Consider the following 27402-nt stretch of genomic DNA (forward strand, 5'->3'; position numbering starts at 1 on the left):
GAGGGCCCCGACAGGGGGGTGACCCGGACTTCCCGGGGCGCGGGCGGTCCACCGCCAAGAGCCCCCTGCGGCTGAGGGGCTGAGCGGCAGCCCCGCGCTTGCGCGCCGCGCTCCTCCTTGACCTGAGGTTGGTTTTTTGGCAAGTGAGAAAGGTGAAACCATGAAGGAGTTAGGAAATTAAAAGATAGGTGCTTTAAAGTGACGGTAATGAAGTAGGGACTATAAGCTGGGCAGAGAAGAAAACGAATGCATGAAAGAGGGATCTTGAAGTGTGGTAATAGTATCACTGGATGTGGCTGGTATATCACAGGGGTGAGTAGGTAAGAGGAATAGGCAGAGGTATTGTCATCCTAGGAGATAAAATGCGAAACAGGATTAGGGAATATGGTGGAATGATCTTGAAGCCGCAATGTGAAAGATGGGGGTTACCAGCTCTGTCTCGCAGCCTGGTTCTAGGAGAGCTGTGAGAGAAAACAGTCATCACTTGTGGATGGTAATTAGGAAGATGAAGAAGATCCAGTGCCCTTTGAATCTTTGTGGTTAAGAAATTGTGATGGTTAAGATGTAGAGACGGTGGGAGGTTTTTTAGGAGAGTGCAAAGTTCTGGACTTCTCTCGACTTCTTGTGAAAGTTGGGAGAACAGAGAAGGAGCATTTATATTCCAACCGCTGTGACTCCCTCTTGGCTTATGCTAATGGAGTGTATTATGTATTTAAAAAAATTATATACTACAGTGTTTTGATCTCTTAAAAAATCTTTCTGGCTTGGAAGTGATAGGCTTAGAAGAGGCCAACCAGTTCTTGGTGATATCAAAGGGCCCACCCAGGATATGAAAACTAACTAGCCCAGAGCCATACCTACTCTGCGTAGCCCCTCAGGAGATAAAATCCTTCTACCTTAATCACCCAAGCCCAGGAACCAGGCAAGAGACCACACCAAAGCCCAAAACTCAGTGGAATTATTCACGCTAGCCAATTTGAAACTGTTTAACCCCTTCTGCCTTGCCTTTCTCTTGAAAACCCCAATGAAGGCTCTGGTCTAATGTTTTCCTTTGGCTCCTATCTTCTTTCTCCTGACCACCCGTCCCTACTGTTAATAGGACCTGTAAGTATAATAAACTTTTTTTTTGAGCCTCTCCTCTGTCTCCTCTTGTTGCTGCACCTGACTGACCATGTCCTAAAAGAATATAAAACATGGCGTCAGCATGTATTCATTACATTGCTTATTTGAAAATCTAATAAACTGAAGTAAAAGAAATTTTGGACTCCACCAATTTTCAGTTTTCACATTCTGACAAGACGTCTTGGTCTGACCTAACTCAAGCATTCATTTCTAAAATAAACTCTATCAAAGGCAAAAGCCAAATGGTTGCTGTATTTTTTGTTGTATAGATAAAGATAGACATTTGGTGTGTAGGTTATATTATATTGTCATGATTTGTGGCCTTTAGTGTTATAAAGTGTGCTTATTTTTCTTGTATAATGCTTTTTGGCCAGAGACCTACATGAGTGATATAAAGATTGAAGCCTTTGCTTTCTTATTGTCTTTATTTGCCTGATAAATCATTACCCATCCCTTTATTTTAGTCTCTTTATATCATCTCGTGTCTCTTTTGAGTGCAACACAGATTTAAGTTTGCTTAAAGCCGATCAGAAAATATTTCTTAGAATGGGTTTCAGTTGTACTCTATTTTTAATTTATTTTGGTATTTAGGAATATATCTATATCTGTATATACACATATGTAATTGTTTTAGTGTTTAACTTTATATCAGTTAATTTTCATGCTACTCTAAGAACAGGGATCAAAACTTTTTCTGGAAAGGGTGGAAAGTAAATATTTTCCACTGTGTGGGCCATATAATCTCCTTGTCAGTGGCTGAACTGATATAAATCCTGTTCAAAAGCAATCATAGAGAATAAACAAATGGATATGGCCAGATTAGACAAAGGGACAGATATAACTTAGAGTTTGCTAACTTCTGCTTTAGGCTGCATTTTCTTTAGTTTCTACTGCTTGTTTTTCCATCTTAAAATGACTTGTATTGACTTATAGCTGTGATCTATTGGAAAAAAATTCTGTAGATTGCTTTGGGTAGTACTGACATTTTTAACAATATTAATTCTTCTAATCTATGAGCACAGCATATCTTTACATTTATTTGAGTCATCTTCAATTTCTTTTGTCATGAGAGACATTATAATTATCAGTGTAATTATTAGGTCTTTCACTTCCTTGGTTAAATTTATTCCTAGACATTTTATTCTTTTTGAGCCAATTGTAAATGGAACTTTCTTTATTTCTCTTTCTGAGAGTATATTTTTAGTGGATAGAGATATAGCAGATTTTTGTACATTAATTTTGTATCCTGTGATTTTACTGAGTTCATTTATTAGTTCTGAAGTGTTTCTTTTATGAAGTCTTCAGGGTTTTCCATATAAAATATGTTATCTGCAAACAGTGACAGTTATACTAGTTTCTTTCCAATTTGGATGCCTTTTATATCCTTTTCTTGCCTAGTTGTTTTGGGTGGGACATCTAAAGCAATGTTACGTTGAATAAAAGTGGCAAGAGTCTGCATCCTTGTCTGGTTTCCCATCTTAGAAGATAAGCTGACCTTTGACTATGATGTTAGCTGATTGGGTTGAGGTACAGTCCCTGTGTCCCCACTTTACTAAGAGTTTTTATCATAACTGGATGTTGGATGTTGTCAAATGCTTATTTTGCATCAATTGAGATGATCATGTGACTTTTGTTTCATTTGTTAATGTGGTATATAACACTGATTGATTTACATATGTTGAACCATCTATGCTTCCCTGGAATAAAACCTACTTGATCATGGTATGTGGATTATTTAATGTATTGTTGAGTTTGGCTTACAAATATTTGGTTGAGGTAATTTGCATCTATGTTAATTGTGGATATTGGCCTATAATTTTCTTTTCTCATAGTGTTTTTGAATGGTTTTGGTATCACAGTAATGCTAATTTTGTGAGATGAGTTTGGAAATGTTTCCTCCTCTTCTACTGTTTTGGAAGAGGTTGAGAAGGATTAGTTAATAGTCTCTTATCAGCCTTTGTATTTCTCTCCTATCAGTTGTAACTTCTTTCTTTCATTTCTGATTTTGAGTCTTCTTTTTTTTTTTCTTGGTAATTCTAGCTAAAGATTTGCCAATTTTGTTTATTTTTTCAAAAAGTATGTTCTTAATTTTATCGATCTCTTCTATTGTCATTTTAGCCTCTATTTCATTTATTTCCACTCTGATCTTTGCTATTTCTTTTCTTCTACTAATCTTAGGACTTGTTTTTTCTTTTCTAGTTCCTTGAGGTATTAGGTTAGATTGTTTACTTGAAATCTTTCTTATTTCTTTATGTAAGCTTTTATCAGTATGAACTTCCTTCTTAGGAATTGCTTTTGTTATATTTCCTGAGTTTTGGTATGTTGTATTCCCATTTTCATTTGTCCCAAGATATTTTGTGATTTCTCTTTTGATATCTTCTGTGACCCATTGAGTGTTCAGTAGCATGTTTAATCTCCACATATTTGTGACTTTTTCACTTTTCTTTTTATAATTAATTTCTAATTTCTTACCACTGTGGTCAGAAGAGATATTTGATATAATTTCAACCTTCCTAATTTAATTAATACTTGTTTTGTTGCCTAAAATGTGATTTGTCCTGGAGGATGGTCCATGTGCACTTGAAGAATTTGTATTCTATTGTCTTGGATGGAATGTTCTGGTGAAATCTAAGTCCATCTGGTCTATTGGGTCATTTAAGGCCAGTGTTTCTTTATTGATTTTCTCTGATCTATCCATTGATGAAAGTGGAGTATTAACATCCTCTATTGTTATTGTATTGCCGTCTGTTTCTCTCTGTAGATCTATTAATATTTGCTTTATATATTTAGGTATTCCTATGGTAAGTGAATTAAAATTTATAAATGTTATATCTTAGTATATTTACCCCTTTATTATTATATAATGACCTTCTTCATCTCTTATTATAGTATTTATCTTAACGTCTGTTTTGTATGGTGTAAGTATAGCTACCCCAAACTTTCTTTTGATTTCCATGTGCAGGGAACATCTTTTTCTATCCCTATATGTTCAATCTGTGTGTGTCCTTATGTTTGATGGAAGTCTTTTATAGGCAGCATAAAGATGGGTCTTGGGTTTTAACATTCATCCACTCTATGTCTTTTGACTGGAGAATTTAGTCTAGTTATGTTCTAGTAATTATTGACAGGTATGTTAAGTTGCTTTTGTCATTGCATTAATTGTTTTCTGGCTGTTTTGTAATTCCTGTGTTCCTTTGTTCTTCTCTTGCTCCCTTCCTTTTTGATTTGATGTTTTTCTGTATTGGTATGCTTTCTTTTGTGTACCTATTCTTGGTTTTTGCCTTGTGGTTACTATGAGGCTTATGCAAAAGGTTTGCAGAAGGCTTGTATGTTTAACAGTTTATATTAAATTGATAATAATTTAAATTTGAACACATTCTAAAGGTCTATATTTTTACTCTCCCCCACTGAATGTTTTGTTTTATATGTCACAATTTATATCTTTTTATCTTGTATATCCATTCACACATTTTTGTTAATTATTGCATGTGTCTGTCAATACTTTTAAATTGTGCATGCAGAATTGATAAACTTTATTATAGATACATAAATTGCATCTCAAATAAGCTGATTTAACTATTAGTGACAGGGTAAAGAATATGATAAATCATACTGGGATAATTTTTATGTATATAGAATAATGCAACTTTCATTCATCATACCATATTCAAAAATGAGTTTTAGGAGTGTTTGAGTGGCTCAGTCAGTTAAGCATCCAGTTCTTGATTTCGGCTCAGGTCATGTTCCCAAGGTTGTAAGATCGAGCCCATATATATATATATATATATATATATATATATATATGGATTAAAGAGGAAGGGATGGGGCGCCTGGGTGGCTCAGTCGGTTGAGCTTCCGACTTCGGCCCAGGTCACGATCTCACCTTCTGTGAGTTCGAGCCCGGCGTCGGGCTCTGTGCTGACAGCTCAGAGCCTGGAGCCTGCTTCGGATTCTGTGTCTCCCTCTCTCTCTGACCCTCCCCCACTCATGCTCTGTCTCTCTCTGTCTCAAAAATAAAATAAAAACATTAAAAAAAAAAGAGGAAGGGATAATGGTACTAGGGAAAATAATCCAGAAAGATTTTCTTTTATGTATACCTGTATAGCATTTTAATGAAAGAGTTGGAGGGCAGAGGTGAAAGCAAGACAGAAAGACAGGCAAGAAAAGATCTGAAGAAAATATGAAAAATATGTTACATTATGTATGTCAATGAGAAAGATGTATATTACAGTATGACTTGCCCTTTCTGTACTCTAAAATAGTAAGACTAAATAATAAGTTTTAAAAAGAAGTAAAAAGAACCAGAAGTACAGGTAAAAATTTTGAAAACAAGTGCAGCAATTATTAGCAGAGGAACATTTATAGCCAAATATATTTATTTATTTATTCTCAAAGATTAATCCTTCTTGAAGGACAATTAATAATACAGGATATTGTCATACTATAAGTAACTACATTTTTCAGCAAGTTTCCAAAAGGAAAATAAATTTGCTATAACAGATTGTGTTTTCCAGCCATGGCCACCACAATATTTCCAGTCAGACATCACACTTACTTTCACAGACAAATGGTATCTGTGGCCCCTCCTTTTAAATCTGGAAGGGGGCTTATGATTGCTCCCACCTACAGAGTGTGACAGAAGCCATGCTAGGTAAATTCCAAGTCGAAGTCATATTGAAGATACAACTTCCCCTTGGATATCTCTTGAGACACATGCTTTGGAGCCCGAGAATCCATGTAATAAGGCCAACTACCTTGAAGCTGCTATGTTGCAAAATCACATAGAAATAAAGAGAGATATCCAAGGAGTCCTTAGCCATTCTGGTGCTCAGTCAAAGCTTCCTAGCCGAGGCTTTGCATCCCAGACACTGTCAAGTGAGTAGATGAGATTTTGAATGATTACAGACTACAGGCTTCAAGCTGTCCCAGCTGATCCAGAGTGGAGCAGAAACAAGTTAGTCCTGCTGAGGTGCCAGCCCAGACACCAGATCTGTGAGCAAAATAATTATTTTACACCACTAAGTTTTAGGGTTTTGTGTGCAGCATTAGATATCCAGAACATTTGTCTAAAAATGGAAGGTAGATAGAATATTTAAAAGGAAAAACTGTCAAATGAGGAAAGATAGTAAATTCTTTTTGATATGAGTTTCATAGGGCAGTGGACATTTTATGTTTGTATCTTTAGACAACATATAGAATGCAGAACAGGAACTTAGAAAAGAGATCTAGGGGAATTGTAGATTGGGGAGACATTAGCTCAAAAATGATCTCTCTCATGCAGGTATATATGCTGTACCTTCACATTTCCAAGAGGTGATCACTGCTGATTAAAAGTTCCAGATCATCTGGAAGGTCATATCAAACAGAATTCTTATAGTGTACTTTTGTTTATTTGTTTGCTTTCTATTTCTCATCAACATCAACCTACTTATTCAAGTTAATGTTATCAACATTAATTCATAGTTGTTCTGTCAATTTTATTTAGGCTGTGTAAATAGAAACTTGGAATGATTAAATTGATTCTTTTTTTTCCTTGCACAAAAGAGGAAGTTGTTTAATATGACTGTTTTTATTTTAATTTAATTTTAAAAATGTGATCCAAATACTCTCTGAAGACCTACTAGATTAGGAGCCATCATGCAAACATTCATGAGTCATAGAAAGATGTTCCCCTTAAAGATACACATATCTATAAGGGAGAGTAAGACACTTCAACATAAAACACACATTATTTAAATAAATAAAATATGGAGAAGGCTATGGCAAATGTTGCAATACCATAGAAATTCAAAATGATAATATCTGACTGCAAGTCAATGGAGGAAGCTTTTCCATGGTATTGGCCTCTAAATATATACACATTGTTGATAGACCAAGAGAATATTTTAGCTAGAGTAAACATTTTAGATAGAACATTTTAAGTAGAACTTGTGCATACTCATAAACTTGAAGAAGCACAGAGCATAGCCAGATACACTGTGCAGTTGAATTTACTTTGATAAGTATATACATTCCAAGGTAAGAATATTGGATTTTATCTTTTGATAAAATGGCTTTTGATGATTTGAAGATAGAGTTGGCATGATAAAAACCATATGTTAGAAATTTGTACTTTTCTATTAAGGATAAATCTGAAATCTAGAAATCTGAAATGTACATATATGTAGATGTATATATACATCTATATATATCTCCAACTAGTGAATTCATATTTGAGAATGTAAGTGGCATATGGTATACTTTTAGTTTAAGATGATGGAGTAAAGATTTCTTGTCATCTCCTAAATAGAGCTGGTATAAATAATAATAACAAAAAAACAAAACAAACAACAAACTTGATTTTAACCAGACTTGGGAAGCCCCAGTGCCTGCAGCATCAATACATGAACAAATATATTGAAAGAACGTGTCAGACTTTGGCCAGATTCACCAGGCAACTAGATTTTCTAAACCACAAGGCACAAACTGAGGAGTGAAAACCAACTTATTTTGAACAAACAGATCACAGCATAGAAGCTCATCGTAGAAATCTCCTGAATTTTGATTGACAATGCTGATGTTAGAGGAGAAGCTAGAAATCATGCAGACATTCCATCACTGCAAAAGCTAGCTTTTAGTGTGACAAATTAGAGGAGAAACTATGGGTTGCAAACAGCCTTGCTGCTGCCAATATTTGTCAGCTGAAGTTAAGTAGAAACTTAATCATTTCACACACACACACATATAGCTTCTCTCCCTCCCTCACCCTGGGAGAATGGTTTTGGCTGTCTAGAATACATTCATTTTTCTCCTCATAAGGACACTTCGGGGTGTGTGTATGCATGCATGCGTGTGTGTGTGTATGTGTGTGTTTCATTTGTAGTCTCTGTGGTCCAGGTAAAGCTAATTCCATCCTTGACTTTAGAGTTGAGAATAAAAGCCTGGCATCTCCCCACGCCCCTAGACATTGTTATTTGTTTAGGAATGACCTGTCACTCAACGGAATAAATAAATAAGATTGAATTTCAGAAATTTTGGGAGTGAAAGCTAGGAAGTAAAATACTTTCCCTTTTTTATCTTGTGAGTTTCTTGTATCACTTGGAATTTTATTATTTCCATATACCAGATATTCAACTATAGTTTCTTAAAGTTTATTTTTCTTTTGTGACTACTAGAGCATAAGAGAAAACAAGTTGAGTGCAAGCACAGTCATTACAGGATATTAGGGACCTAGGCTCTCTTCAGCTCCATTCTCTGTTCACCCCATTATGTGGCTCTTTTTGTCACGAAATGTTTGCTCCATCTGTAGGCAGAAAGAAGGGGGAAGGGCAAGGAGCTAAGATCTGGGTCAACTCAATCTATTCAGTTACTCCAGGAAAATAGTATCATTCCTGGATCACATCCAATAGAAATTTTCCATTTCATTTTAAGAACTGGCTCGTATGGTCACTTCTCACTATCACAGTCTGGGAACACAAATAGTGCTCAACTGGACACGTTGCAGCTCTGAATGTGCTTCTGTTAGTAAAAGAGGAAGAGAAAATAGATATTGGATAGTTAATGCATTTTCTGCCAAATTTGGTAAGAGGAGCATTGAAGCCTAGAACTCCTGGAAATAGAAGGAGGAGTCCAGAAGAAAACATTGCTGAGAGACTGCTTGTGGCAGGCAGGCTTGGTCCCAGGACCCAGAGAGGGGATCTCATGGGACCAGCCAAGAGGGTCTTGGGCTTCATGCCGGATAGATATCAAACATGAGCTGGAGGAAGTAGAAACAGAGTTTACAGGATAGTGTAGGTGACAGTAGCAGATGGAGTGCCTGGGAGATGCAGAAAAGAAAAGAGACTGAGTCTTGTTGTTGCTTGGGACTAGGGGTTTATATTGGAAAAAGATCTAGGGTATGTGTTCCTTCAGGAATCCAGGGTTGGACACAATTAAAGGTGAGTGTCAGGTAAATAATAGGTGTTATTCTGTAAATTACTAAAGGTAGGGGTATTGATGCCAGTGTCAACTGCGGTTGGTTTGAAGCTAATGTCCTGGAACGTTTTGGGAATCTGTCTCTTAGGTGTTATAAGGTGTTTGGGGCTTAGGATAAAACTCAAAGCATGATTAACTTTCTTGCATCCCCCTTGAAGTGGGAGCATAACTTCTTTGATTTACCTGGAGGCAAAATATGGAACATAAGTAAATGAGACATTATAGAAAAACAGCAGAGATGGAGTCTTTCTAGAAGGGACATCCTTCTGCTTCCCTACCTCACTCCAACTCCATCCAAGTTTTCAGACCCTGAATAAGAGGAATTCAGATGATTCCTTAATCCAGTTGAGTGTGTGTGTACATGTGTGTGTATTTCCTCGCAATTGAGTAGGTCCAAACACACCCAGCAGACCAATGATGAAACTTCTGGATATACCAGAGTTGTATCAGGGCACCCTGGAGATGCTCATGAGAAAATGACAGTGGCTTAAGTTGAATGTCCCTGGGTTTTAATCTGCCATCACCCTAATTCACCATTCCACTTTCTTGTTTATTGTGAACTTTTACAAGGAGCTTGTCTAGGAAGAGGTTTTCAGATTCATAAGAAGAAATAAAAAGCAGTGTAATGGGCCTTAGGCAAAAGTAACTGAAAATAAAATATGAAAATGGACTTAGCATGCAAAAGATATTTGTGAACATACTAGAAACATGATAGAGATTATAGCATAAAAGCAGGTGAAATTTGGTGTATATATTTTGTCATTGTATTGATAACATAGTGAGACACAGGACTTAAGAAAATGTGAGTGCAAAGAATTGAAAAGAGTATGTGGCAAAATTAATTATGTATTTACATATAAAGGAGAAAAATATCACAGAAATAGAGGTTGCATGGGAAGTAGATACAGGGAAATGTATTCTCCAAAAAATAGGGAGATAAAGGAGATAATTAAGAAAATTAAGCCAAGTGAAATATAAAATAAAAGTTGTAAAAAAAGAAAAAAAGGTTTTGAAAGAAAGTAATAACTATGTATAATAGAAAAAAGATGATTTAATGTATGCCTTATTGTTGACCCTTATAAAGAAAGCAAAATAAGTAGAATGGGATAAATGAAAGCAGAAAACACATTTTCCAGAGAGATAATTTAAGAAAACTTACAAAATAAATGAAAACTTGAAGCTACATACTGAAACTACAAGTTGTGTTTAGAAAGAAAGAATATGCAGATCAATTAACATAAATGTATATCAGAAAAATCATTTTTATGTCGCTCAGAGAGAAAATTCAATTTGTCTATAAGTTGGAATAAGGCTGGCCTCAGAACCCTTTTGTAACAACATGACAATTAGAAAATGAAGAAGTATTGTTTCAAAGTCATCAGGGAAGTAAAGGGCAATTCAAGAATTTTAGATTGAGCTGAATTCTTACTCAAGCATGAAGGCAACAGAAAACTAAAAATTTAGGAAACATGGCCCTTAGTAAGCCAATTTATTTATTTTATTTATTTTTTAAGTATAATTTATTGTCAAATTGGCTAACATACAGTGGATAAAGTATGCTCTTGGTTTTGGGGGTAGATCCCTGTGGTTCATTGCTTACATACAACCCCCAGTGCTCATCCCAAGTACCCTACTAGATGCCCATCACCCATTTTCCCTGCTCCCTCTCCCCATCAACCCTCAGTTTGTTCTTTGTATTTAGGAGTCTCTTATGGTTTGCCTTCCTCCCTCTCTGTTTGTAACTATTTTTTTCCCCTTCCTTTCCCCCATGGTCTTCTGTTAAGTTTCTCAAGGTCCTCATATGAACGAATGCATATGATATCTGTCATTCTTTGACTGACTTATTTCACTTGGCAAGCCAATTTACAGGGCAAGCTTTAGCAAAGAAGTGAACTGGGAAACTTGATAAAATAAATGAATTTTAAAATGTTTGTAAATGCCAATTAAGCAACCACAATTATGGCAATTAAGGTAACAGTGGAAGAAACAAAATTATACATAGTGGTGATATTTACATAATACAAGACAATAAAATCCAGAAATGTCAGGATATAAAGAAAGTAAGTGATGGGATGAAGCCTTTGGGGCTGTGGAGAAGGTGGAGGGAACACAAAGAATATAAAGACATCTTAACATCATGTTTAAGTGTAGTTCTGGTGTCAGACTTAAGTTGAAAGCCTTGGTTCTGTCCCTTGTCAGCTCTGTGGCCTGCTACTTCACATCTGCATATAAAGATGTGTCATACTGTTCTTAATGCATACTGTTCCTAGCAACATTAATCAGTCAGGTGTTTGTGGAATACTTAGAACAGTGCATAGCACATGTTATCCCCTGGAAGAGTAGCTTTTAACTACAAATATAAGGTCATGTTTAATAAGAGCTCAATCTGTAAGACTATCTGGGTTCACATCTCAAGTTCACATCCAGTTCTTCAGAAAAGAGAGTCTAAAGTTCCAGTTTTACTTCTTACTCTTTTGGAGTCTCTGAAATGGAAACAGACAAACTATTCCATTGATATGAATTAAACTAATCCTCTCCAATTTGGCATAAAGAAGTGACCACAAAATTCTTTTTTAAACTGCATGTCTGCTTTTGTTTCCCTTGCTTCCAGAGACATGTCTAGTAAGAAGTTGCTGTGTATGAGGTCAAAGAGGTTGTTGCCTGTTTTCTCCTCTACGATTTTGATGGTTCCCTCTCTTACAGTTAGGTCTTTCATCCATTTTGAGTTTATTTTTGTGTATAGTGTAATAAAGTGGTCCAGGTTCATTCTTCATGTCGCTGTCCAGTTTTCCCAACCCCATTTATGGAAGAGAACTGTCTTTTTTCCATTGGATATTCTTTCCTGCTTTGTTGAAGATTAGTTGGCCCTACATTTTTGGGTCCATTTCTGGGTTTCCTGTTCAGTTCCATTGATCTATGTGTCTGTTTCTGTGCCAGTACCATACTGTCTTGATGATTACAGCTTTGTAATACATCTAGAACTCCGGAATTGTGATGCCTCCAGCTTCAGTTTTCTTTTTCAGGATTGCTTTGGCTATTCAGGATCTTTTTTGGTTCCATACAAATTTTAGCATTGTTTGTTCTAGTTCTGTGAAGAAGGCCGGTGTTATTTTGATAGGAATTGCATTGAATGTGTAGTTTGCTTGGGTACTATTGACATTTTAACAATGTTTGTTCTTCCGATCCATGAGAATGGAATGTTTTTCAATTTCTTTGTATCTTCTTCAGATTCTTCCATAAGCTTTCTATAGTTTTCAGCGTATAGGTCTTTTATCTCTTTGGTTAGTTTATTACTAGGCTTTTTTATGGTTTTCGGTGCCAATGTAAATGGGATTGATTTCTTGCTTTCTCTTTCTGCTGCTTCATTATTGGTGTATGGAAATACAACTGATTTCTGCATGTTGATTTTATATCCTGTGACTTTGCTGAATTCATTTATCAGTTCTAGCAGTTTTTTTTTGGTGGAGCCTTCAGGTTTTCCACATAGAGTATCATGTCATCAGCGAAGAGTAAAAATTTGACTTCTTCCTTGGTGATTTGGATGTCTTTTATTTTGTCTTGTTGTCTGATTGCTGAGGCTAGGACTTTTAACACTTTGTTGAACAACAGTGGTGAGAGTGGACATCCTGTTGTGTCCCATACTTTAGAGGGAAAGCTCTCAGTTGTACCCCACTGAGGATGATATTAGCTGTGGGTCTTTCATATATGGCTTTTATGATATTGAGGTATGTTCTTTCTATCCCTACTTTCTTGAGAGTTTTTGTCAAGAAAGGATGCTGTATTTTGTCAAATGCTTTTTCTGCATCTATTGAGAAGATCGTGTCGTTTTTATGCTTTTCTTTAGTAACGCGATGTATCAGATCATGGTGAACAATTCTTTTAATGTATTGTTGGATTTGGTTTACTAGTATCTTCTTGAGAATTTTTGCATCCATGTTCATCAGGGAGATTGGTTTGTAATTTTCCATGTGAGTGGTGTTTTTGTCTGGTTTTGGAAACAAGGTAATGCTGGCCTCATAGAATGAGTTTGGAAGTTTTCCATCCATTTCTATTTTAGGAACATCTTCAAAAGAATAGGTATTAACTCTTCTTTAAATGTTTGGTGGACTCAACACCCCAAAAAAACAAACAATCCAGTGAAGAAGTGGGTTAAAGACACTTTTCCAAAGAAGACATCCAGATGGCTACCAGACACATGAAAAGATGCTCACCATCACTCATCATCAGGGAAATACAAATCAAAACCACAATGAGATACCACCTCACAACTGTCAGAATGGCTAGAATGAACAACTCAGGAAACAACAGATGTTGGTGAGGATACAGAGAAAGGGGAATACTTTTGCACTACTGGTGAGAATGCAGATTGGTGCAGCCATTCTGGAAAAATTATGGAGGTTTCTCAAAAAGTTAAAAATAGAACTACCCTATGACCCAGCAATTGCACTACCTGGCATTTATCCAAAAGATACAAAAGTGCTAATGTGAAGGGGCACATGCACCCCAGTGTTTAATAGCAGTGCTATCAATAGTAGCCAAATTATGGAAAGAGCCCAAATGTCCTTCAACTGATGAATAGATAAAGAAGATGTGGTGTGTGTGTGTGTGTGTGTGTGTGTGTGTGTAATGGAATATTACTTGGCAATCAAAAAGAATGAAATCATGCCATTTGCAACCTTGTGGATGGAACTACAGTGTATTATGCGAAGCAAAATAAGTCATAGAAAAATAAATATCATCTGATTTCACTCATACATGGAATTTAAGAAACACAAAAGATGAACATAGGGGAAGGGATGGAAAAATAAGATAAAAACAGAGAGAGAGGCAAACCATAAGAGACTTTTAAATACAGACAATTCAATTTAAACACAGAGGGTCACTGGAGGGGAGGTTGGTGGGGAGATGGGATAAATGGGTGATGGGCATTAAGGAGGCCACTTGTGGAGAACACTGGGTGTTATTTGTGAGTGATGAATCACTAAATTCTACATCTGAAACTAATATTACACTGGATGTTAATGAACCGGAATTTAAATAAAAACTTGAGAAAGAAGAAAAAAAACAAGAAATAACAAGTCTTTAAGAGGGTGCACAGAAAAGGGTGTAGATGCCTTGTGCACCGTTGGTGGGAATGTAAATTGATGCAGACACTGTGGAAAAGAGTATGGAGGTTCCCCCAAAAACTAAAAATAGAAATACCATAAAAAAATGAAAAACTGCATGTCTGTATATGTGCATTCTGTTTTTTTTTAACGATATAAAGATCTTTGCCTTATATTACCGTGAAGCATGTCTCCCCACCCATTTGCAATGCTCAGTATATCTTTCAATGTTATATCATGTTCTCCTGGATATACTGTGATTTATTTTACTATGATCCTTTTTTTGAGACCTTCAGTTTTTGTTATTTTAAAGAGTGTTGTGATAAATAATTTTAGTGAAATTTTTAAGTCCGTTTATTCTTATTTCATTTGAATAAATTCTTAGAAGTAGACTTGTCTCAGAGGAATTATTTGACTGTTGATAATTTTAAAATATTCATGAAAGTTATAGCAACTTACGTTCCCATTAGCCCTGAGAGTGTCTGTGTATACCTCTGTCAATGACCAATATCAGCATTAGTTTTTAAGTTGACAGTGACTTCTTATTACTTTATTTTGCATATCATTTGTTACTTGTGAAACCATATAAAATGTTAAACACAGGATTTGGGAACCAGATTTTTTTACATTTAGATCCTGGACTTGCTAATTTCTCACAATGTGTCCTTAGGTAATTTAATCTCACTGATGCTCAGTTTCTTTATCTGTGAAATAGGAAAATTACCGTGCCTTGCCCAAAGCATTTTTAGAAGCTTTTACTGATAATGTTGCATGTTGAGTTGCTTGTACATAGTATATAATTAATCTGTGTCTAATGTAAATGTATCATTCATATATTAAGATAGATATATTTTAAGTAAAGAGCTTTTAATGAGGTGGTTATCATACTCTCTTCTCTGTTATTTTTTTAATTTTTATTTTTTAGTGGTAGATTGTTACATGCAAGTTGACCTCCAGGAAATTTGCCTGCCACCTTCTAGCTTTCAGTTTGCTGAGACTGTTTTTGCCCTGTGGTCCCCAGGAAAGCGGCTTTGGAAAACTTTCTCACTGCCAGCTAGTGGTTATCATTTCACATCTGCACCTAGCCTGCTCTTTTCCCTCTGCTCTCTCCCTGTTGTTCTGCTTTCTCTGGGAGGGCAGCTGTGAGCGTGGCCTTGCTGTCTTCTTTCTATCTGATCCCATCGGTAATGTATCTAACGGAAATTAATCCACATTCCTAGCAGGTGTATGCTATTATTTCCTAGTTCATGATTCAGATGCAGGTATCTCTCTTCCAGGATTGGTTCATGAAGAACTTATATTCATGTTGATACCTTACCCGGAGTTAATCTAGGAAACATATTCAGACAATCAATATTTATAAACATTGGTTTTGTCAACTTATTTATGTATTCCCCTCCAGGGAAACAATTAATTTGGCATGAATTCTTCAGATGTTCTTGGCTAGCATCCAGGTGTTTAAAAATAAATAGATAAAAATACGCAAAAGCATGTTTAATTTTGTGTCATCTTTGAACTCACTTATATGTACTCTGTTTAACTGAACACTCTATTGAATGTAAATCTTTTATTACTTTTGTTTTTCTTTATCAGAACTAGAAAGTAATGCTCTCGTTAGAGATTTAGTTCTTTACCCAAAAGTGCCTCCAACTGAGGAAACAGTACACTGTGAAACATGATGTGGTTTCTAACAAATTGTTAATTAATATCTGTTGCTTCATATTTGTGTGATGAATGGGAAACAAAAATACTGAAACTTTATTCAAATATCACAATTATTATACATAATATAAGGTTTACTTACCTCTTTATCTCTTTTTCCAATACTGTTTTGTAACCTGTACATGCTTTATATAAGAGGGGGGAAAGAACATCTTTGAATGGAGTAGAAAAATGAAATCTGAATTTTGGAAGATAGGTATATATAAGCACATTGCTTTTGTATCTCTAAAAGCTTCAACTGCTTTTCAGAATGCTGCTTTACTAAATCAAAGTAAAAGCATATCCTTTTTTGTGAACCCTCTATATCAGGGTTGAACAAGCAAAACCTATTATCTACTAGTACAATACTATTACCCAATATTTTTGGTTAATTTTTTCCAAACTGCACCTGTAAAAACACATGATAATTAAGTATAGTTTCTGTACTAAAGAGGAAAGTTTACCAAAAATGCATTCTTGCATTCTTTTTTATTTCCAATTAGCTTGACCTTTTTCAATTGAGCTTAAAGCATACCATCTTCCTTCTATCCCCTGAATCCCTTGAATTATAAGCATACATAGAATAGAATAGAATAGAATAGAATAGAATAGAAAGGAAATCAACTTAGGCACTTTATAATCTTGCTACTTAAGTTTAGTACATGGGCCAGTTGCATTTGTATTACCTACAAACTTTTAAAAATGCAGAATTTCAGTCTATGTTTCCAATATACTGAGCTAAAATGTGCATTTTAAAGTCATGTTCATATGCTCATTAAATTTTGCACTACCAATATCTTATCCATATCAGCCGTTTTCTCTTTATAACTTCTTCTTGCTTATGTCCCACCCAGTATTGAGGTTGCTCTGAAAAAGGTTACCAAAAATCCCGTATTAATCAAATCCACTTTTTCTATAGGTCACCTCTTCTTCCAGCCTTTTTTCCAATATATTTCAGTGTCTGCAACATTTGTTTCTAACGTTTTCCTTCCTGAGTCTTTTATGGTAATAGTGGGACTTCTCTGTCTTCTCTTGGAACTGCATCTCGTTTGTCCCCATTCCTTCTTTCTAACATAGACGACAGGAACACTCCAGTATTTTGGATTTGCTATCATTTTTATTCTATTCCTTATAAAAATGCAATCATTCTTAAAACTTGGGATATTTAATTTGATGACCTGACTTCCAAATCTTTATATCTCTGGGTTGCATTTACCTCATGAGATCTCTTTTATCTTTTTTTTTTTAATTTTTAATGTTTATTTTTGAAGTTTATTTTTGAAAGAGAGAGAGAGACAAGCATGAGAAGGGGAAGGGCAGAGAGAGAGGGAAACACAGAATCCAAAGCGGGCTCCGGGTTCTGAGGTGTCAGCTTAGACCCTGATGAACCCACAAACCATGAGATCATGACCTGATCCGAATTTGGATGCTTAACCGACGGAACTGTCCAGGAGCCCCAAGGTGTCTTTTATCTTAAAACAGCTTGAGGAGCACCCCAACGTGGGCATCTTCAAGGACAATGGGTATGAACTTGAACTCAGACTTTCCTTCCCAAACTACTTTGGCTATTAGGCACAATGTCATAGTTTATTACTCAGTACACCATAAATTCCTTAAAGTGGTGGATTAATTTAATCTATTTAGCACCTTACAATTTGAAGGAATACAAAACAATTACCATATAGTTCACCTGACTAACCAGATCCTTGCATTCAAATGTCTATTTAGTTCCATTCTACCAAATTGGTTCTTAGGAAATTCTGGTGGGGTTCTTTAAATTAGGGTTATTTTTTTTTAAGTTTATTTATTTTGAGAGAGAGAGAGGGAGCAGAGAGGGGCAGAGGGGTGGGGTGAGAGAAAGAGAATTGCAAGCAGTCTTCACACTGTCAGTGCTGAGCCCTGTGTAGGGCTTGAACTCACAAATGGTGAGATCATGACCCGAGATGAAATCAAGAGTTAGACGCTTAACTGACTCAGCCACCCAGGTACCCCTAGCATTATTATAATAACACAGGAAAGGGTTAAACTAAAATCTCCCTATAGAAAAAGAAACTATATGGAGAATGCCAAAGAGCTACCTCACATACATGTGAATTACATATACCTGTATTTCCATGTCTATGTATTTGTCTTTATCTATCTTTCCAGCTATTAAAAAAAAAAGCCACTACTGAAATGTACCATTGTGATTATAATAATATCCTCTTTGAGGACTTGGTGGAAGTATTTGCCAAAAATTATAGATGAAGTATCTATACACTATTCATGGTACAGATCCTTTCTTCATTTATTGTCATATTATTTCCTTGTTTACTCATCTTTCTAAGTGTTACATTTATATCATCTATTTTTTTGTATGTTAATTTATTGTCAAATTGTCTGACATATAGTGTATAAAGTGTGCTCTTAGTTTTGGGGGTAGATTCCTGTGGTTCATTACTTACATACAACACCCAGTGCTCATCCCAAGTTCCCTCCTCAATGCCCATCACCCATTTTCCCCTCACCCACCTCCCCATCAACCCTCAGTTTGTTCTCTATATTTAAGAGTCTCTTATGGGTTTGCCTCCCTCTCTGTTTGTAACTATTTTCCACCCTTCTCTTCCCCTATGGTCTTCTGTTAAGTTTCTCAAGATCCACATATGAGTGAAAACATATGTTATCTGTCCTTCTCTGACTGACTTATTTCACTCAGGATAATACCTTCCATTTCCATTCACGTTGCTACAAAAGGTCATATTTCATTCTTTCTCATTGCCAAGTAGTATTCCATTGTGTATATAAACCACAATTTCTTTATCCATTCATCAGTTGATGGACATTTAGGCTCTTTCCGTAATGGGGCTATTGTTGAAAGTGCTGCTATAAATATTGGGGTACAAGTGTCCTTATGCATCAGCACTCCTGTGTCCCTTGGGTAGATTCCTAGCAGTGCTATTGCTGCGTCATAGGGTAGATCTATTTTTACTTTTTTGAGGAACCTCCACACTTTTCCAGAGTGGCTGCACCAGTTTGCATTCCCACCAACAGTGCAAGAGGGTTCCCGTTTCTCCACATCCTGGCCAGCATCTGTGGTTTCCTGAGTTGTTAATTTTAGTCACTCTGACCAGTATATCACCCATGTTAAGAAAAGTTGGGCTTTTCTTTTTTTGGGGGTTAATATGCAGCTCACAGGGAAATTTTGGTTTCTTTAATGGCCCCAAATTAAAAATAAATTCAGAATCCAATAGCTGTATTTCTGTAACTTTTTTCTGTGAAAGTATGTGCATGTGAGTGCAGGTCCAGTGAGTCTCATACATCAAAGTGCTTGCAATGCAGTGGAGGCTGAGATCAATGGAAAAAGAGAACAGGTTTTGGACTTGACTTAAGTATCTGTGCTCTGCTAATTGTCTTTGTGGACTGGATAAGTAATTTAACCTTCCTGAGCTCCATTTTTTACCTGTAAAATGTTGTTGCACATACTTTGTGGGAGTGTTTTAAATAGTAAATAATGGTATTAAACAGTAGTTAGTAGCATAGACTTTAGGGATTAGCCAGATCTCAGTGGAAAACTTAGTTCTACTGACTACTTCCTACATAATCTTGTGCAGCTTCTAAATGTGTCAGTTTCTGCATTGATAAAATAGTGATAATAATTCCTCTCATTAGGTTACTGAAACTATTAAACAAGGTAATATATGTTGAACTCCCCCCAATTTTTTATAGTTTTAAACAGCACCTGTAATTATATTAACTTCTAAAAGGTGACCAGTTTGTCATTTTGTTTGTTTCATCATTTCCTAATAATTTCCTTACCTTTGCTGTGCTATTTAGATTGGGTTTAGGAACTCTGGTTTCTTCAAGTGCTTGTGTTGCTAACTTCTAGTTATGTGTCAATATTATCTGTGAACTTTATTTTTTCATTGATGGAATTGGGATCATAATGCTCTGATGAGATAAAGCATGTAAATGTGCTGTGACAACTCTAAAATGATACAGAATATGAGTTACTAAATTGTAGATTATATTGGCCATCTAATTCATTCTACAAATATTTATTGAATGCATAACAAGTTCTAGGTTTTGTGTTGGACACTCAAGAATGATACATACAGGCTCTGCTTTAAGGGATTCACAAATCTGTGGATGATACAATCGTATATATAACAGCTGCAGTACTGTGATGTATTCATGACGGGAGTAGGCACAGGATGACTAAAAGATGATCTTTCATTGGTAGCACCAAAATTTACTTTTCTGAATTTTACATGAAAATATTGTGATCGAAGATTGATAATTCTCCTTTTAATGATCAACTCCCATTTTGCCTATGTGGTTGTTAATTTTATGTGTGAACTTGACTGGGCCACAGGGTGCTCAGACATTTTGCCCAACATTGTTCTGGATGTGTGTGAGGGAATTTCTGGATGAAATTAACATTTGAAATTGGTAGACTGAATAAAACAGATTGCCCCCTAGGGGAGTCTGGGTGGCTCAGTTGGTTGAGCTTCTGACTTTAGCTCAGGTCATGATCTCACAGTTCACACGTTCGAGCCCTGCATCAGGCTCAGTGCTGACAGTCTTGGAGCCTGGAGCCTGCTTGTGATTCTGTGTTTCCCTGTCTCTTTTCTCCTCCCCTGCTTGTGCTCTGTCTGTCTGTCTCTCTCAAAAATAAATCAACATTAAAAAAAAATGTTTTAAACAGATTGCCCACCCTAATGTGGTCCTCCTATCAGTAGAAGATCTGAATACAATAAAAAGGCTAAGTAAGAGGTAACTTATCTTGCTTGACTAAATGAGCTAAGACATTACTCTGGTGTTGAGGTTTGAACTGAAATATTGGTTCTTATTGAGTCTTGAGCCTGGCAGATTTTGGACTAGAACATGTACCATCCCCTCTCCTGTATCTCCAGCTTGCTGCCTACAGATCTTGGACTTCCTAGCCTCCTCCATAATCACATGAGCCAATTCCTTATAATAAATTTGTGTATACATACACACATGTATATGTACACACACACACACACACACACACAGACTTGATTCTCTTTCTCTGGAGAACTTGGATTAATTCATCCCATTTTTAAATTAAAAATTTTTTAATGTTTATTTATTTTTGAGACAGAGAATGAATGAGTGGGGAGGGCAGAGAGAGAGGGAAACACAGAATCTGAAGCAGGTTCCAAGCTCTGAGCCATCTGAGCCAAGCTCTGAGCCAGATGTGGGGCTCAAACCCACAAACCGTGAGATTGTGACCTGAGCCAAAGTTGGACACTTAACCGACTGAGCCACCCAGGCACCCTTAATTTATCCCATCTTTAACCCAGATCTCTTATTGTGTTTCTTGTCTAACTTCCCTACCCTTCTACCATATGGTCAGATTCATTAAATGACTGAATCAAAATAAAATGTTTTCATAGCCAATCCAGATAAAACTCTTTCTTTGGGAGCTAGGAGGCTGTAGAACATGAGAAAAAGTGATGTGTGTCCTAGTTATTATATTTGTTCAATATTTTTTTTCAACAAAACACCTTCAAGCCCTATGCCATTCTCAACTCTACTGGTATCTTGTAATTTGTCCTTTCATCTATTTCTGTCCACAAAACGATGACCATTATCTTTAATTTCAAAAGACGTATTCCTAACTTAGTTCAACCCCCAGGTAAAAATTACATAGAATCTGCTAAACTACCACTGATGTGAGAAACACTGATGCAAAGCTATTAGCTTCTTAGTCATATCCTTTTATTATCATGTTTGTCTTCATGGTTCAAAAGATGCCAAATGCAAACTTTACAGCAGTGGCTGACAGAGAGATTCTTTGCCAAAAGCAAAATAGTTCAAGTAAGTTGTAAAATCTGCATGGTCAAATTGAATTCAAGAGAAAGTTTGACTCACTCCTAGAGGCAGTAATTAATTTTATTAGGAGAAAAAATGCCACCAAGTTAGTCTGTCAGTCATAATGTGTAATTTCATTGAAATGCTTAAAAAGTTACAGTATATACACCTTGGTTCTATGTGAATTCTGAAGTAGTTAATGACGGTAGAACACAGACCACGTACTAGCAGTTAACCGTGTATGAGATAGGTAAGGAAATACAGATGTATCTAAGAATATATTGTCTAGGCTTAGCCACTAAGCAAAATTTTCCAAAGGGTCTCCCTGAGGACTAATATATATAGGAATACATTTAACACACATCTTTCCTTAAATAATATATGATGTTTTTGAGCACTAACTGTGCTTCAAGTTTAAAATCACTATCAAAAAATAAAAGAAAGTCATATAAAACTGAAGTTGGGAAAAAGAAAAAGTAAGAGAGAAAGAGAAGGAAAGAGAGGGTGGGAGGAAGGAAGTAAAACTTTGTGTAAAGGTGTACTTCATTTGCACATTATTCCTGCAGTGTTTTAATTGTGCGTGTGACTGTGTGTGTGTTCATTGCACAAAGAATAGAACACTGAACTGAAAATGAGTAACCTTGTCACTAGAAACGAGGGTTTGGGCTAGACAATATCAATATCTCTAACAGATCCAAAACTAATTATCTTTCAGTATGTAAAACCTTATTAATACAGAAATGAATTTCTTTTCATATCTTTGCTTAGACTGATGAATTTCAAATAATTATATGACCAACAAAGTTCATTTTTATGACTTTATTTTGACTTTTCTTTAATTTAAATTTTAGGTAGTTAACATACCATGCAGTGTTGGTTTTGGGAGTAGAATTCAGTGATTCATCACCACATACAGCGCCCAGTACTAATTACAAGTGCCCTCCTTAGTACCCATCACCCATGTAGCCCATCTATCTCCCACTCATCTCCCTCTCTCAACTGATAGTTTTGTCTCTATCATTAAGAGTCTCTTGTGGTTTGTTCACCTCTCTTCTCTCCCTGCCCTTCCTATATGCTCATCTATTTTGTTTCTTAAATTCCACATATGAGTGGAATCATGTTATTTATCGTTATCTCATTGACTTATTTCATTTAGCATAATACCATCTAACTCTATCCATGTCATTGCAAATGGCAAGATTTCATTCTTCTTGATCACCAAGTAATATTCCAATGTATATATACATATCTTTATACATTCATCAGTTGATGGACATTTGGGCTCTCTATAGAGTGTGGCTATTGTTGATAGCACTGCTGTAAACATTGGGTTGCACGTGCCCGTTTGAATCAGTATTTTTGTATCTGTTGGATAAATACTGAATAGTGCAATTGCTGGATGATACAGTAGTTCTAATTTTACTTTCTTGAGGAACCTCCATACTCCAGGATGGCTGCACCAGTTTGCATTCCCACAGGGCAAGAGGGTCCCCTTTCTCCTCATCCTCGCCAACACCTGTTGTTTCTTGTGTTAATTTTAGCCATTCTGACATTGGGAGGTATCTCATTGTGGTTTTGATTTGTATTTCCCTGATGATGAGTGATGGTGAGCATCTTCTCGTGTCTGTTAGCCATTGGATGTCTTGTTTGGAAAATTGTTTATTCATGTCTTCTGCTCATTTCTTTACTACACTATTTGCATTTTTGAGTGTTGAGTTTGATAAGTTCTTTATAGATTTGGAATACTAACCCATTATCAGATATGTCATTTGCACATATCTTCTCCCACTAGGTAGGCTGCTTTTAGTTTTGTTAATAAAGGGTTAGTATAAAGGATTACATTGAATGTGTAGATTGCTTTTGGTAGTGTAAACATTTTAACAATATTTGTTCTTCCAATCCATGAGCATGGAATGTCTTTCCATTTCTTTGTGTCCTCTTCAATTTCCTTCACAAGTCTTCTATAGTTTTCAGAGTATAGATATTTTACCTCTTTAGTTAGGTTTATTTCTAGGTGTTGTTTTTGGTGCAATTGCAAATGGAATCTATTCCTTGATTTCTTTTTCTGATGTTTCTTATTGGTGTATAGAAATGCAACAGATTTCTGCATGTTGATTTTATATCCTGTCACTTTGCTGAATTCATGTATTAGTTCTAGCTATTTTTTGGTGGAGTCTTTCATGTTTTCTACATAGAGTTTCCTGTCATCTGTGAAGAGTGGAAGTTTGGCTTCTTTCTTGGCAATTTGGGTGCCTTTTATTTATTTTTAGTGTTTGACTGCTGAGGCTGACTTCCAGTACTATGTTAAATAGTAACGGTAAGAGTGGACATCCTTGTCTTGTCCTGACTGTAGGGGAAAGGCTCTCAGTTTTTCCCCATTGAGGATGATGCTAGCTGTGGGTCTTTTGTATATGGCCTTTATGATATTGAGGTATGTTCTACCTATCCGTACTTTGTTGAGGGTTTTAATCAAGAATGGATGCTATATAGCAAAATTTATTCTTGAAAGAAAACAATGAAGATACACTCTATGAAATATAGTACTGTTAAATTTTGGCTTAATGTATGTTGTTGGCCATCATTTCATTAATAAACCCATATTTATATCAAGTAACATAATGTTATTTGCAAATCCTAAAATTGTATATGATTATAAGGAGTTATTACCTTCTTAAACATTCAGAGAAATACATTAAAAATTTATAACATTAAATCACATTTGTCTATCTTCAAGGGCCTCATATTAAATTTAGTTGGAACATTTAGTAGTTTAATTTAATTAATTAATTTAATTTATCAATTTAATTTAATTAATTTATTTAATTTCTTTGTATTTTTAAAAGTAATTTTTATTTGAGAATGTTATTCTTTTTTTTTTCCATGATCACTACAACTAAAGGCCTACCACTTTTGTTGCTCTTTTCAAAGAACCAAATTTTGGCTGCTTTGAGTTTTCTCTATTGCTTTCCTTTTCTTTGTTTTGTTTTCCCCATTCTTTAAAGTTGTCTTCCTTCGACCTGATTTCAGTATAGTGTTTTTTTTTTGTTCTGCATTATTTTTTAAATTATATGTATATTTTAGATGTCTTAATTTTGTAAAGCAGGTTTTGCTTTACAGCAAAATTGAGAGGAAGGTATAGAGATGTCCCATATAACATGCTTTCAAACATGCATAGCCTCCCTCATAGTCAAAATCACTTAGCAGAATGGAACTTCTGAAACAAGGATGAGACGACATTGACACATTATAATCACTCAAAGTTCATAGTTTACCTTAGGGTTCATTCTTGGTGTTGTGCATTCTATAGGTTTGGACAAGTGTATAATAACATATCAATGATTAATAACATACAGAGTATTTTCACAGTCTTAAAAATCTGCTGTGCTCTGCCTGTTCATCTCTCCCCCTTCCCACCTCTGGTAATGACTGGTCTTTTATTGTATTCCTAATTTTGCCCTTTCTAGAATGTCATAGAGTTGGAAGCATATAGTGGGAATCATATCATATAGTAGCCTTTTCAGATTTTTTTTTCACTTAGTAGTATGCACTTAAGGTTCATCTAGGTCTTTTCATGGCTTGATATTTTATTTCTTTTTGGCAATGAATAATATTCCATTATTTGGATGTATTACAGTTTGTTTATACACTTACCTACTGAAGAATATCTTGATTGCTTCCAAGCTTTAGCAATTATAAATAAACTTGCTATAAATGTCCTTGAATAGGATTTTGTGTAGACATAAGTTTTCAACCCCTTTGGGTAAATACCAAGGGATGTGGTTGCTGGATCATGTACGAGTATGTTTAGTTTTTTAAGAAACTGCCCAACTGTCTTCTAAACTGGCTGTATCATTTTGGATTCCCTCCAGCAGTGAATAAGAGCTCTTGTTACTCCACATCCTCACTAGTATTTGTTGTTTTTCTGTGTTCTGAATTTTGGCCATTCTGATAAGTGTGTAGTAGTATATCGTTGTTTAATTTGCATTTTCCTGATAACACATGATATTTTTCCATATGCTTATTTGCCATCTATATATCTTCCTTAGTGATATATCTGTTAAAGTTTGGGCTGTTTATTTTTTTACTGTTAAATTTTAAGCATTCTTTCTGTATTTAGGATAGTTATTCTTTATCAGTTGTGTTTTTGTAAATATTTTCTCAAATATGTGGCTTGTTTTCTATTATCTTGATAGTATCTTTCACAGAACAGAAGTTATTTTTAAGTTTTAATTTTTAATTTTAATGAACTCTAGCTTATCACTTATTTCTTTCATGATTGTGTCTTTGATGTTGTATCTAAAAAGGCATCACCGTACACAAGGTAATCTACGTTTTCTCCTATATTATCGTCTATGAGTTTAGTAGGTTTGTGTTTTACATTTAGTTCTGTGATCCATTTTGAGCTATTTCTTATAACAGGTGTAAGGTCTGTGTCTAGGTTCTCCCTCCCCCCCCCCCCCCCCCGCATGTGGATGTCTGGTTGTTCCAGTTCCATTTGTTCAAGAGACTATTTTTGTTTCTTTTTCTTTACGTTACTTTTGCTACTTTTGCTAGTCAAAGATGAATTGACTATATTTTTGCGAGTCTGTTTCTGGGCTCTATCCATTGATCTGTTTTGTCCATTCTTTTCAGCAATACTTGATTACTGCAGCTTTAGAGTAAGTCTTTAATTCAGGTAGCATCAGTCCTCCGGCTTCATTCTTCTCCTTCAATATTGTGTTGGCTATTCTAGGTCTTTTGTCTTTATATATAAACTTTAGAATGGATTTGTTAATATCCCTAAAATAACGTGCTAGAATTTTAATTGTTACTGCATTGACTCTGTAAATCAAGTTAGGGAATAACTGATGGCATGACAGTATTGTCCTCTTACCCATAAACATGGACTATCTTTCCATTTATTTCTTTGATTTCATTCATAAGAGTTTTGTAGTTTTCCATGTAGATCTGGTACATTTTTTGTTAGATTTATAACAAAGCATTTTTTGGGGGGAGGGGCTGCTAATATAAATTGTATGGTGTTTTTAATTTCCATTTCTACTACTTCATTGCTGATATAAAGGAAAGCAATTGATTTTTATATATTAACCTTATATCCTACAATCTTATTATAATTGATTATTTATTCCAATAGGGTTTTTAAAAATCTTATTCATTTGGGTTTTCTACATAATTATGTTATCTGTGAAAAAAGACCATTTTATGTCTTCCTTCCCAATCTGTATACTTTATATTTCTTTTTCCTGTCTTACTGCATGAGCTAGGATTTCCAATTGATGTGGAAAAGGAGTAGTGAAAGGGGACATTTTGCCTTATCTCTGAACATAATGGGAAAGATTTGAATTTCTCACGATTAAGTATAATATTAGTTGTTTGTATTTTTTAGATAGTCATTCATTATTAAGTTGAAGAAGTTCCCTTCTATTTTTTCTAGATTCTTTAGATAAAAAGTTAGGCTACTGGTGTGATGCTATTTTCTTTTTTAATATAGCTGTGTACAGATATAAACTTCCCTTTAAACACTACTTTGGCTACATTCACTGTGTTTTGAAATGTTTTGTTTTCATTTTCATTCATCTCTAAGTATTTTATAATTTCTCTTGTTGTTTCTTCTTAGAACCATTCATTATCTAGAATTCAATTATTTAATTTCCACATACTTGTGAAATTCTTAAATTATTTTCTGTTATTGATTCTTAATTTT

General features: G+C 35.3%; 1 long non-coding RNA gene across 1 annotated transcript in view; it reads left to right on the top strand.

Moving 5' to 3' along the window:
* LOC113604774 (uncharacterized) overlaps positions 1 to 27402 on the top strand; it is a 47404-nt gene continuing 20002 nt past the window's right edge. Inside the window, exon 1 of the long non-coding RNA XR_003426786.2 lies at positions 1 to 127. This is a non-coding gene — a long non-coding RNA (uncharacterized LOC113604774). The remainder of the gene's footprint in view (positions 128 to 27402) is intronic.

Source organism: Acinonyx jubatus, chromosome C2 (assembly GCF_027475565.1).
Source record: "Acinonyx jubatus isolate Ajub_Pintada_27869175 chromosome C2, VMU_Ajub_asm_v1.0, whole genome shotgun sequence".
Taxonomy (NCBI): Eukaryota; Metazoa; Chordata; class Mammalia; order Carnivora; family Felidae; genus Acinonyx; species Acinonyx jubatus.